A 14,998-nucleotide genomic window follows, 5' to 3' on the forward strand; every position below is an offset into this window, starting at 1 on the left:
TCATTGCTACATACAATCGTAGCATATTTTCAAACTTCCACAAGTAAGCAGGTGTAATAGCGCTGGCCAATACTTTAGATGCTAACAAAAATGCAACATACCAGTCTACATAAATGAACCACCTAGAATCTGAATAACCATAATAAAAGTATATAATCGTCTGAAATAGGCGGCTGGAGAGACTACATTGATGTTTCACCAGATACAAGTCAGCTCTGGACACCACCAAAACTCGCTCAACTGGTTACTATCTACGGATCCAGGAGGTCGCGTAGAGTGCGCCCACCCGGCATGCTTCTCGCTTACTCGTGGGAAGCCGCAAAATTCACACTGTCGCCAAGTGCCTTTCCGTCGGACAGAGATACCAGCACGATCACAGCGGACAGTCACACAACACTAACAAAAAAATGGTTCAAATGGCTCTGAGCACTATGGGACTCAACTGCTGTGGTCATTAGTCCCCTAGAACTTAGAACTACTTAAACCTAACTAACCTAAGGACATCACACACATCCATGCCCGAGGCAGTATTCGAACCTGCGACCGTAGCAGTCGCACGGTTCCGGACTGCGCGCCTAGAACCGTGAGACCACCGCGGCCGGCACAACACTAACAGCTTATACAGAAGGAGAGTAACCTTACTTAAAACGTACTGATTAAAAATCCTACTAGAAGATAGCAAAAATATCTTTATGGAGAACTAGTTTCAGCTCAATGACGAGCCGCCTTCAGATCAATATGAAATTATTATCTTGCTCAGTGTGCATCAGCCGGCAGGCATTGTATGTCTCTAGTGTCTTTTATGACAGTGTGTAATGCCTGATGGCTGATACACACTAAATAAAATAATTTCATATCGATCTGGTGGTGGTTCGTCAATCAGCTAAAATTAGTTATCAATAAAGATATTTTTACGATCTTGTCCTAGGATTTTTTATTCATACATTTAACGTAACAGATCCCTTGTCTCCACAATATGAAATATCAACAAAAATATCCATATTTAATTTAAATTCAAATTATGAAAACAGTTTGACAGATGAAGAGGCAATTAATTCCTTTCACAGTACGTCATTGTTAGTCTAATTTCATGAAACGAACATAGTACTATTTTGTCTCTAATATGGTGAGCAGGTACACTTCAGTGACTCTAGAGCCAATCATTAACGGCATGCTCTGAGCCACACAAATATCCACAAATATAGACTGGAGGCCTACGAAGTTCTGATTGACACAGTATAGACGCAGCTAGAAAATAAAAATAGATCAAATCCTCTTATTTCTATATGAAATATCGAAAGAACTTGGTTGTAAGAAAAATGTCAAAAGTTCCTTGTGCGATCTACCCAGTTTGCTGGAATCTAGCGGGAAGGACAGAAGCTTCACAGTAGGGGGGGAGTTCAAATGCCTCTGGGACTTAACATCTGAGGTCATCAGTCCCCTAGAACTTAGAACTACTTAAACGTAATCAACCTAAGGACATCACACACACACGATCGTAGCGGTCGCACGATTCCAGGCTGAAGCGCCTAGAACCACTCGGACACTGCAGATACCATATAAGTTTAAAATTTTTCAGTTAAAATTAACTGAAAAATTTAAGTCTCAATAGTAAATATCACTTTCCACAATGCATGTCGTATTCAGCATTTCCAGTTTCAGGACCATATTTACACATCAAAATCTCTTTAAAAAGTAAACTGAGAGTAAACGTCAACACCAATAAACGAAATTTTCTTCTTTAATTTTTTTTTGTATTGGTCATAAAGCTGATAATACATGTTAAGTATTATGTATTGTAACATCTGAGTTAACATTGCTAACTATGTGCAAAGATGTATTTTTAGGTTCCGCACCTTAATTCACATCAATACCTATTTTAAAAGCATGTTGCTAATATAATTTAATAACAATTAACGTATTTAGTTTTTTGCTAATGCGCGTTATCGCGTTATGGAAAATGGCTTGGTACTGCTAGGGTTAGCACCGACTGACAATTGCTGCAGTTTCTGCTACATCTGAAAGGGCACTGTCAGGCAAAAGAGATTAAAATGTATTGTATTTTGTCCATTACTGTTCCACTTCTTCGCCCCAAGGGCTGAATAATTAATATTGAGCGTTCATAAACTCTGCAATCCTGTCGCAATGATAAGCCAAAATACTTTCCAACTCCCCTTAAAACACTTCGTCACATCCATAGTAAGTAATGCTGTTACAGACTTATGGTTGCTGATGCCCTTTTCTGCTTTAACCCAAATGAAAAATTTGGGTCTGTTTGTTGCTAAGAGATCGAAGATATTTCTCGACTCTATTCTCTATGTGATTGAAGTAATTTTCGGACAAGGCCTTCAGAACAATATCACACGATCCCTTGTATCCTCCACATGTTCCTCCCTCTCCCCATCAAATTAATAACTGTGTAGCATATGTGTTAAGAGTAAGCAGCGAACTCACAAATAGAAGATGTGTCTGCAGCTCATGAACGGATGATGGGTATGCTGAAGTAGGATCAGAACCTTGATTCCCGATTAATTCTGAAACACAAACGGAGTATGAAGCATGTATGGGGACCTTTGATTGGCCAAACTGTAGAAACAAAAGATTTCCTGCAGAGCCATCTTTGCTCCACAGACCACCTGATGGTATGAGGCGGATGATATTTATATCTTTTCCCCTTCTCCGTTCCATTCGCGGAAACACCGTGGGAAGAATAACAGTTGGTAAACCTTCTAGTTATTGTTGCGGTACTCACTCCGAAGACGGATCTGATGCAGTTCTCCATGCTACTCTATCTGTGAAAGCGTATTCACCTACGGATAACTACCGCAGCCTGCATCTTTCTGAGTCTGCTTACTGTATTCATCTCTTGGTCTCCCTCTACGACTTTTAGCAACCACGCTTATCTCCAACGCTAAATTGGTGACGTATTGGCGTCTCAGGACATGTCCTATCAACCAGTCCTCTCTTTCAGTGCATCTTGTTTCCTCAATTCTGTTCAGTACTTCCTCATCAGTTATGTCATCTATCCATGTAATTTTCAGCAAGTCCACCCGATAGCTGTGTGGTCAGTGCAACGAAAATCCATTCGATTTGCGGTTGGGTCGGAGATTTTGTAGCTGCTAGCACTGTATGTGTTGAACATTTCCGTAATGCTCTCGCGCCGACGAAACGACCCCTTGATGAAACGCTCTTTCTTCGTTGGATCTTCTCTATATTTTCTACAACTCGACAAGTGTACCAGACTGATGAAAAATATTTAAAAAATCGGTCCAACTGTTTCGTAAGCCACCTGACTTGTAGGTGATTTAATTCTCACACTGAATCTCAACCAGGCATCTACAGTTCCTACTATTTGTTTAATGTGATCTTTCCAGTTCCTTAAAGGCGTGCTTGGCGCATATTGGTCAAAGGAGTATTGAACAACGCTTTTGTATTTTGTCCATTACTGTTCCACTTCTTCGCCCCAAGGTCTGAATAATTAATATTGAGCGTTCATAAACTCTGCAATCCTGTCACAATGATAAGCCAAAATACTTTCCAACTGTCCTTAAAACACTTCGTCACATCCATAGTAAGTAATGCTGTTACAGACTTATGGTTGCTGATGCCCTTTTCTGCTTTAACCCAAATGAAAAATTTGGGTCTGTTTGTTGCTAAGAGATCGAAGATATTTCTCGAGTCTATTCTCTATGTGATTGAAGTAATTTTCGGACAAGGCCTTCAGAACAATAACACACGATCCCTTGTATCTGGAAATAGTTTTGTTATCACGAATACCACATTCTATAGCTGGGATTGTGTGTGCCTCTATTGCAGTGGAATGATCAGGAAATTTACTCGTGATTTTCTGCAAGTTCTTTCTTAAGCTCTCTGTTTCCTGTAGAGAACCAAGATTTAAGTCTGTTTGACAAAACGAACTGTTCAGTACCACTTTGGATTTACGTGTTAGGTACCATTTTACTTTTGAGTGATAAAATACTTACCTACTGAAGAAGCGTGCAATACACTGAAGTTTTTACGGTAGCAGAAATTCTATTTACTGTTTACGATTAATAAGAATATTCCTGCCAGTCCCTGTACGTAAACATAACACTCCACAAAGTTGTTTATCCTATTAACTCCACCTTAAAAATAGAGAAAAACAGATAAAAACATAATACATTAATTTTCAACTGTTTAATTTATTCGTACCGTAATAAGAGTATCACCAAAACTTACGAAATAGCGAAAGTTGTTGTTTAGGCTATTTCAGACAACAATTTATAATTAATTTTTACATAGTTACCTTTTGAGCATGAAAGTGTAGTTGGTTTTGCAAAAGCATCTTCTGTTTCATCTGAAATCATGCAACCGCAACGTGTAAACAAACGTCTCACAGGCGTCCCATCCTCGAACACTTGATCATTAAATCGTAATTATTTAAATATCTATTGCCACTATTTTAGTTCTTAGATTTTTCTACTCAAAAAATTATGTATTTTCGTTAATTTTATAATTATGTGTAAACCAGACGTAAGTAAAATAGTGAAAATGACAATAGAGGTACCCAGAATGTGTCAGCCAGCATTCATAAGTTATAAATGTAGCAAAAACCCGTCACATTCAGTGACTGCGGCTCACTTTGTTCTTACATATTAAATACGCAACATGTGTGTCTTTTGTCTTGCAAATGTGCGTCAATTACAGATCTTTGTCTCTTGATTTTATTTGTTCGGGTTGTTGTATGAAGTGATTATTTGGTATTTTTTTGTGTAAAACTGGGAAACCTTTTATAAAATGATGTCCCGTTATGTTGGAGAATGTGATGGTGTTTTCAAATGAACTTCGTTTCTAACAAATATGCAATTGAAAATCCAGCATTTCATGAAGGGAAATAAATTTCGAATAACAGCCAGCGAAATGATTTCGTTTGTATAGACGACAACGAGGCCTCTTCTGCAGAGATCATCTGTGAAATATGGGTATATAACATATTAAACAGTATCAAAGTTTGATCACTTTCCTTCTCAATCTAATATTCTATTCAACATTCATGTTCAATGATGCATTATTTTGTATACATATTTTCAAAGCTGAAGAATACAATGCTTAATTGGGAAGTGAGTGGCGTGGCCCTTTAGACCACCTCAGGCGTCGCTTTGCACAGGCTGTAGAAACGTTGCCTATGAGGAGCCGTTCGACCACTATGTCCCATTTCTTTGAACTCATTTCTTTCTTCTTTAAGTTATTGTGCTAGCTGGACTGCAGGCAGTACTTTAGAGCTTCGAGTGATTGCTTCTGATGATTTCGTCCGATTTTTTTACGGACTACCGTCACCCAACTTAATGTTCGACGGTCGCTGTCCGTCATTACAACTGGTGCGCCCCGTCTTGTTTTATTTGTGGTTTTTCTTTCGCTTTTCCACTTCAGAATCACAACACATACAGTCGAATTGGGCAGCCTCAGAAGGATTTAAAGATTCCTGACAGATCTGTTAGGTGACAGGCCGACCTAGTGGCCGAGCGGTTGTAGGCGCTACAGTCTGGAACCGCGCGACCGCTACGTCGCAGGTTCGAATCCTGCCTCGGGCATGGATGTGTGTGATGTCCTTAGGTTAGTTAGGTTTAAGTAGTTCTAAGTTCTAGGGCACTGAAGTTAAGTCCCATAGTGCTCGGAGCCGTTTGAACCAATTTTGTTAGGTGACATTCTATGGACAAGTCCACGTTCGAAGTCACTGAGCTATTCCGACAGCCCCTTTCTGCTGTCGCTGCTTCCCTGCTGACAAAACAATCATCGCCGCCTCCTTTTATACTGGTCTGTCCGCCCCTCGCTACATGCAATCAACAGCTGCACACTACAGTGGGTACCGGATACTTTTGACCAGATACTGTAGGTTTTCCTTGTCAGGGAACAGCGGAGGCAGAAGGGGTCTAAATTGTAGTGAGTTTTTGATTTCCAATAAAATCCAATATATTTTTTATATAATTCGTATACTAGAAGTCTAGTGACAATGATTCTGTCCTTCTCGTGAAAAGCTGCTGGTGGTTCCCCACATTTCGTGTCTCGTCCCGCACACCCAACAGACCATCGTTCACTAAGTTCTTTGACTAGACTTCTGTAGCCGTTGATAGATAAAAACCATTTGTGTTTGTGACTCAGTTCATTGTAAAATGTACGAACGATTCGACTACGACTGCAGATGGCTCACACATAGCAGCATTTTAAAACGGGATGTGGTCACACTCCCAGTACACTTGCTGAAACCCACAACGCTTCTCCTTTGCTGCAAATGCTGCGGAAGGATAGTATCATTTTGCTGGATACTAGTGAAAGTAGCAATACAAAAAAATGGTTCATACAGCAGCCATGGTGAACGTCAGGGCACACAATTATGCACTCAGTTTGAAGGTCGTATTCTCGATGTAGATGAGGAAAGCTACTCTCACGTGCATAATACGCGACGAGACGCAGTAAAGCGTATTTCCTGTGGATTAATTTATTTTAAATTCCTTTGCTTTTACGTAAGGTAATTTAGGTATCTTAAAGATAGCAGTTTCTTGGCATACAGATACTAATTCTGAAGAAGCCACTAAAAGAAGGAGGAGGTTCTCAGATGAACTTCAGACGAGATTTCCGGAAGAATATCTGTACCATTTCACGGGGGCTCGTTCCGGGATGTTATCAGAGCAGACCAGAGAATTATAATATTACAGGACATTGGAATGAAACCTGCGCTAGTAGTGATGAACTGGCAGCTTCCCGTGAGATTCCAGCGACTGTTGTCGCAAACACCGAGTTTTGTGATGTGCCGCGTCAGTAGGACGTCAAAACACTGTCGCAGAAAGACGTGTGACGGGGTAGCAGAACTAGTACACTGTCACTGTGAGGAGGAAATGGTGAAATCTTTAATAGCAAAATACTTCGTTGACTGTAGTTGTGACAGCTTGACAAAAGTTAGGAGTCGAAGGTAAATGGCATTCTGTACGTTTGCAGCTCAATCTTAAACTACAGACAATGGGTTATCTGCGTCGCTGTGCGCCGACGCAAAATCCATTACGCTACAGGCCTCCTCTGCCTGTTACTGTGTATTAGCACAGGTAGTGACATCCTTAATTGCTAAAAGTAACATTTTGTCTGACTGAATGCAGAACTTAAGGACGAGATAGATGAATTAACATGACGTTTTAACTACTCGATGGAAACGAATAAAAGTGTGGCAGGATGTTGCCGCAGGGTTGCTAGTCGCACACACCAAGCTGAATGTCGGATGGAGAGGGGTCAACACGCCTATAGCACCGAATAGGACTCGCACCACGACACGAGGCAGTTGAAACAACGGAAAAGGACAGTGCCCGTCAGTAAGTGAACTTGAATATATACACACATGTAAGTATGTGTATATTTCCATGTCTGCGATGGCGACACCTCTTATAATTACATATATTAAGATTGTAACTGTTCTCGAAAGAACAGATACCATTGAAGACCGTGCAGATTCTCTAGAATAAATGAGAATTGATTGAAACCCTCAGCTTCCGACAGGTGTTGTTGATATACCTCGATGGGGACAGCTGAAAATGTGTGCCCCGATCGGGACTCAGCTGTCCCCATCGAGGTATATCAATAACATCTGTGGGCAGCTGAGGGTTTCAATTAATTATCATTTGCTCTTATACTTATTTCAGTGAGGGTTCACATTACGTCCGGAATCCTGTGGGAATCTGGGTGAGCTGCCAGCAGGAGGAGAATGGACATGGGCACTAAATGCACACAACAGGATGTGAATTTGGGTCGCAAGCGTGCCGGGATATTCTGGGATAGTCGAAGAGGTTAAGATGACTGTTTGCATTAAGCGGGAAATCCGGGTTCGTGTCCCAGTTCGCCGCAAGTTGCCACCCGTCGTCTTTGGATTTATTTCGAAACCCGAATGTGGCTGATGTCGTTGATTTCTCTTAATTAACACAATGAGGAAGCGGCTGCGGTGCACTGCTATGGTGCAGAGACAACATCTGGATGACTTCAAACGGGGAAGTATCATCGGGAAATTGAAAGGACAAAGTGTAACTAGTGTTACGTAGCCCAGGAGTTTGCTATTGCTCGCAGCATTGTATCGCGCGCATGGGAATCGTTCCGAAGCACAGGCGCTGCTGTTCGATTGAGATGAAATGGTCGACCACGGTCAAATACAGCAGCAGATGGCCGCTACGTGGTGCAATAGGCAGAAAGGGACCCACGTCAAACATCGGATGCAATTGTAGCCATATTTGACAGGACTGCAAGGCACGGAGTATCACGCTCTACAGTGGGGACGACGATTGCGTAGGGGTGCTTCCTTTGCCCGATGACTTGTACGTTGTGTTCCGTCGGCATATAGGCTGCACCGTTTGTGATGGTGCCGAGAGCAGAGGGACTGGACCAACGATAGTGGAGTCGCCTGCTCTTCTCGGATTGCAGCAGATTACGTTTCAGTGGCGATACTGGACGTACACTCTTATGGCTAGAGGCAGGAACTTGTAATACACGCAGGAACATTGTCGAACATGATGGTTTCTCTTCTCGGATCACAGCAGATCACGTTTCAGTAGCGATTCTGGACTTACACTCATATGGCTAGAGGCGGGAAAATGTAATACACCCAGGTACATTGTAGAACATGATGGTTTTGGTGGTCCTTGTGTTTGTGGTGTAGGGGGGCATATTACTCGTATTTCGTAGGCGTAGTGACCTAATTTTTGGACACCTGAATTCATCGGTCAGTGTTAGTGTAACATTTTACTCCTTGCCCAAGTGCCTACTTTCAGGGGTGCTGACGGTCCTCACCTCATTTTTATGAATAGGAATGCGCCATCGCATCGAACACCGCAGCTGACAGAACTGTTGGAACGAAAGGATGTTCGGCGAGTGAAGTGGCCTACCCGTGCCCCAGCTTAAATGCCATCAGATATGTATGGAATGCGCTAGAGGGAAGTATTACAGCGCGTCCAGATGCACCAACGACACACAAGCAGTTTCCAGCCGCACTGCTGGAGGAATGGAGCGCCCTACCGCAGGAACTGCTGCGGTTAGCATGGCAGCACGTTGCACAGTGTTATTATTGTCTTTTGACATGTCATTTCTGTTACCACCATTGCGTGTTTCTTTCTGTACTAAACTGTAGCAGTTCTTTCGATGTAATTTCCTAGTTTTATCGAGCTGTGTTACTTGGCAATAACGCACTATGCGAAAGTTACTTTCGCCCTTTAGTTTTGCACATCAGTCTATAGTGGCACGAGGCGGTCTCACAGTCGCAACGGCAGTCACGGTGATCAGGGAAAAGTTCTTGCTGTATATTTATTCGGGTTACGAACGCCATTATTTTACACCAGATATTTAATTTCGTTGTATTATAACCATCTCCAAGAAAATTCTTCAGTCACATCGACCCGGGTCTTGAAGGTGGCCATCATAGATCGAAATTAGTTACTGGTGTAAGGTATTGTGTTTCCAACAGCACCAGGTTACGACAAATGCATGCGAAAATCCCAACAGGTCATCAAGAAGTTTTGCTAAACTGCTGTATTTTGTTTAAAGTCATCACTATGTCGAGTACCCTCCATCATCTTCCTTTCCCAAGTAACGGTTACATGCAAGATCCTCAGTGATTTGGAAAAGTTCCGGAAAACTGAGACCTGAACTTCGCTCCATACGAATGCGATTCCTATTTGATGATTTTCGATCGTTGATCATTCGAGTCTCGTCCTTTTTCCTTTTTGGTCTTAATTTAGTTACTTAGCCGGCCGGTGTGGCCGAGCGGTTCTAGGCGCTTCAGCCTGGAGCCGCGCGACTGCTACGATCGCAGGTTCGAATCCTGCCTCGGGCATGGATGTGTGTGATGTCCTTAGGTTAGTTAGGTTTAAGTAGTTCTAAGTTCTAGGGGACTGATGACCTCAGAAGTTAAGACCCATAGTGCTCAGAGCCATTTGAACAATTTTTTTAGTTACTTATTTTCTCTTAACTCCTTCATATTACTGCTTATGTTGTTTTTGAATCTTCAGTCTTTCATTACGTTTTGGTATTAAAATGTTATGAAACTTCCTGCAAGATTAAAACTGTGTGCAGGACCGAGACTCTAACTCGGGACCTTTTTCTTTTGCGGGCAAGTGCTCTACCATGTCAGCTACCCGAGCACGACTCACAGCTTCAATTCTGCCAGTACCTCGTCTCCTACCTTCCAAACTTCACAGAAGCTCTTCTGCGAACCTTGCAGAATTACCACTTCTGGAAGAAAGAATATTGCGGAGACATGGCTTAGTCACACAACCTGGGGGGATGTTTCCAGAATGAAATTTTCACTCTGCAGCGGACTGTGCGCTGTTATGAAACTCCCTGGCACATTGAAACTGTGTGCAGGACCGAGACTCGGGACCTTTGCCTTTCGCGGTTAAGTGCTCTACCAACAGAGCTACCCAAGCACGACTCACGTCCCGTCCTCACAGCTTTACTTCTGCGAGTACCTCGTCTCCTACCTTCCAAACTTTACAGAATCTCTCCTGCGAACCTTGCAGAGCTAGCACTCCTGAAGGAAAGGATATTGCGGAGACATGGCTTAGCCACAGCCTGAGGGTTGTTTCTAGAATGAAATTTTCACTCTACAGCGGAGTGTGCGCTGATATGAAACTTCGTGGCAGATTAAAACTGTGTGTAGGACCGAGACTCGAACTCGGGACCTTTGCCTTTCACGGGCAAGTGCTCTACCAAAAGAGCTACCGAAGCACGACTCACGCCCCGTCCTCACATTTTAGCGTTTATGCCTAAGAACTTTTCAGTATAGTTGACGTAACAGTGGGGACGTGACGGAGGCTGCGCTGAGACACCGGAGCTTACCGAACTGGAACACAGCACTCGCCGGCCACTGCTCGCTTTCCTTTTGTGCGGCAAACCTTGTGGCAGCGGCCGCAGCCTTGGCTACTGCTGGCTAGCTAGTAGCCGGCTCTCTGGTGCTGCCCGAGCACTGGCCTTAGGGCAGACCGCTGCTCGCTCTGGCCGTACTAGGACCACATCGGCGGACAGACGTCTCTCAGGGCCTGTCATCAGTATTTTCCAAAGAGAACGACCTAAAGTTGACAAGTGTATGCGTCAGACAGGCGTGATGTTTGCGTAACCGTTCTTCAGCTGGTGCAGTTATTTTACAGACGCCATGTTAAACTACGTACGGAAATATGATTCCTGTACTCTGCTGAAGGCGAGAGTTGTGCAGGAGTCCAACTCAGCAATAAGATTTCTTAAAAGGCATCATAGTCGCCATTGACTGTAAAAAATATTTATTGTTACTATTGCAATTTCGGCCTTATGGCCATTTTCAAGTAAAACTGCAAAAGTTACCTAAACACAAAAATACAAAAGTGAAGCACAGGGTGTATATAAATAAGTAAGCAAACATTTCATTAAGAAAGTAGCTCAATTATAAAAATTGGAGATAAATGTACATTACTTACATTCTGTCAGAATATAAAACTATCTGACATGAGTACATGTTGTCTTTTTTTTTTCCTTTATTGACTTTCGATTCCCCCCGAAGGGGGCGGGCTGGCAGCAGCTTAGTACGCTGCTCTTCAGCCTACAAACTTTGATTTTAAAAACGGAACAAGAAAAGAAACAAGAAAAACAGGCGATAAAACGGTGACGTAAAGTGTAAAATGGCGGAAAAATGCGGAAAGTTAAAACAAAAAGCAAAAGGGGTTGGCAATGTTAATAAAAGACACAGGAATCAGACAAGTAACATAGTACACACACAATTAAAAAACACGGCGACAGTCTGGTTTCTGTTCGCAAGAGAAAAAGCACACCCAGCGACAGTATGATGGCCGTTCGCAACATTTCCCAAAAAACCACAACACGGAACACTCACTGTAAAACACTCAAACACTGCACGAAAAGGGCGGCACAAAGATGACACTCCCGAGCCAAAGGCAGATAGGGGAGGGGGGGGGGGGGGGACCTGGAGGAGGGGGAAGGAGGGAGGAAATAAATAAAAAACGAAAAAGGGGGGGGATGTCGTCGTCAAAATACAGCCTTTTGACTGTGAGAGTCCCACAAGATCCGATGAGTATGACACTTATTACATCGTAATATGTTGTTAAATATACGTATACAGAACTGCCGATGTTATCACCGTTCTAGTAATCTATCACACATACAAGTTCAGGTGCACTGACAACATGTGGAGCTAAGTCAGTTGGCTCGAAAATACATTTACTAAAGATACTGCCTGTGCACGTAGCAAAGATAGTGCACTCCAAGGATACAAATTATTAGCTTTATATCGTAAAGTATTTTCATCTGTCGACATCATACAGCTTACTAAATAGTGCTATGATTGTAATGGGCAGTAGGATAGGATGGGAATATTTATTTATCACATAATAGAGGAAAATTGACTTAAGTGCTCGTAAATGAGATGAAGACAAAGCTCTGATATATAATGTTTTGTATGCGTATAAATTTTAAGAATTTGAATGGCGTAAAACGCTCGCCAGTAATCCAATTCACTGTGGAGCACCACAAATTTTGACAAAACATCACAATGCCTCCGCACAATACGGGATGCATCCTTCAACCAGGCTCTATTATAGCAAACGGGACTAAGTAGATATGTATACTATTCCATCGAAATTGTTTAAAATGTTTTCGGTAAGTGTCTAATAACTGTACAGTTCTATGAATTACTGTTGAAGTAGATTGATACAATAAATCACATTGTTCGGATACAGTGAAATGTCGAGGCTACATTTCATAGTTTCAGAAATATTGTATAACTGTGAATCCCAACCATGAGAAGTTAATCAGCAATAAGAGTTTAATTTTCTCCTCTGTCCTCTTACCAGCTGCGTAAATTTTTTTGCAAGCTGCATTTAGAAAAAGTAAAACCGCTGACTGTGGATACGATTCGATGCCCAACTCACTCCACCAATGTTTCACAAAACAGTTGTCACCTGTGAGCGAGATATCTCGCTGTGTCCCTCGTAAAGTCCCAGGAGTTCACATAAAAATCCAGAACGAAACTTTAAAGCCAAGATCGTCAATGTGCAGCAGCCCTTGACTTTGAAGAAACAAGTTCCTAACTAGGTATTAGGGAATTTTGGTCAGCAGTATTTGGCCGTCAAAGCAGGAGAGGTAGTGATATACAGAACCTTATCGCCAGGCCATCTCCTGAGTTAAATCCCAGACATCTACACCGCTTCACACACTTACAATGCAGCCATGTGGTACGACCCACGCTAACCTTGTTTCTTTGAATTTCCGTCCCCATCACCAATCAGGGGCCAAGTGGGAACTAGCGCTCAGTTGACTTTTCATTCGTAATACATGTTTAACTATCTTTGGGCAACACAGTGTGCCGCTTCTTACACAAGAGACACGTGGTTTATATGTCAATATACGAGGGTGAGTCAAATGAAAACCTTAAATATTTTTTTAAATATTATTTATTGTGCTGAAGTGGTACAAAGCTGTATCACTTTTCAACATAATCTCCCCCACACTCAATGCAAGTCCTCCAGCGCTTACAAAGTGCATAAATTCCTTTATAAAAAAATTCTTTTTGTAGTCTGCGCAACCACTCGTGCACCGCGTGGCGTACCTCTTCATCAGAACGGAACTTCTTTCGTCCCATTGCGTCTTTGAGTGGTCCAAACATATGGAAATAACTTGGGGAAAGGTCTGGTGAGTTGGTGAGTATGGTGGATAAGGAAGACGCTCAGGATGCAGGTCTATGATTGTTGCAATTGTTGTACGGGCAATGTGGGGCCTTGCATTGTCATGTTGCAAAAGGACACCTGCTGGCAGAAATCCACGTCGCTTTGATTTGATTGCAGGCCGCGGATGATTTTTTTAGGAGATCTGTCTATGATGAACTGGTGACAGTTGTCCCTCTAGGCATGTAATGCTTCAAAATGACGCCTTTTTCGTCCCAAAAGAGAGTCAGCATAACCTTCCCTGCTGATGGTTTTGTTCGAAACTTCTTTGGTTTTGGTGATGAGGAATGACGCAATTCCTTGCTCGCTCTCGCGTTTGGTGGAAGTGAACCCAGGTTTCGTCCCCAGTAACGATTCTTGCAAGGAAGCCATTACCTTGTCGATCAAAGCGCCGAAGAAGTTCTTCAGAAGCATCAACACGTCGTTCTCTCATTTCAGGAGTCAGCATGCCGTGGTACCCATCTTGCAGACACTTTGTGAAACGGAAGCACATTATGCACAATGTGGTGTGCTGACCCATGACTAATCTGTAAACATGCTGCAATGTCATTCAGTGTCACTCGGCGGTTTTCCTTCACTATGGCTTCAACTGCTGCAATGTTCTGTGGAGTCTCAACTCGTTGCGCCCTGACCTGGACGAGGAGCATCTTCCACTGAAGTCACACCATTTGCGAACTTCCTACTCCATTCGTAGACTTGCTGCTGTGACAAACATGCAACACCGTACTGAACCTTCATTCGTCGATGAATTTCAATAAGTTTCACACCTTCACTATGCAAAATCCGAATAACAGAACGCTGTTCTTCCCTGGTGCAAGTCGCAAGTGGGGCATCCATCTTTATACTGATACTGCGACGGTATGTGTGCATCTGCAGTGTGCTACAACCTACAGCCCATTCTGCACGCTGTTTGTAGCACGCTTGCCAACTTACAGGATAACGGCGCGAAATTTCGATTTGTTATTACAAATTTAAGGTTTTCATTTGACTCACTCTGGTACTTTTAAAAATTCACGCTATCTCACCACCTGAACTATAATACAACTGTAAGAGATACATTCAGACAGGCATAAAGTAATTACTAAGGTATAAGGCTGCTACAGTACTACAAAGCAAACGAACAACATGTAAGCAAAAATTGCCAAACTAAACTAAAACTAGACCTGAGGATGAAATTTACTTTGCAGCCACTACAGAGGCAAAAGCTGTCAATAATACTATTAATTGTAGTAAAAATGTAATTAGAATGGCTGAATCTCTGTCTCTTCGACTGAGCTTGCTGAAAA

The sequence above is a fragment of the Schistocerca piceifrons genome, chromosome 4 (genome assembly GCF_021461385.2).
Source record: "Schistocerca piceifrons isolate TAMUIC-IGC-003096 chromosome 4, iqSchPice1.1, whole genome shotgun sequence".
NCBI lineage: Eukaryota > Metazoa > Arthropoda > Insecta > Orthoptera > Acrididae > Schistocerca > Schistocerca piceifrons.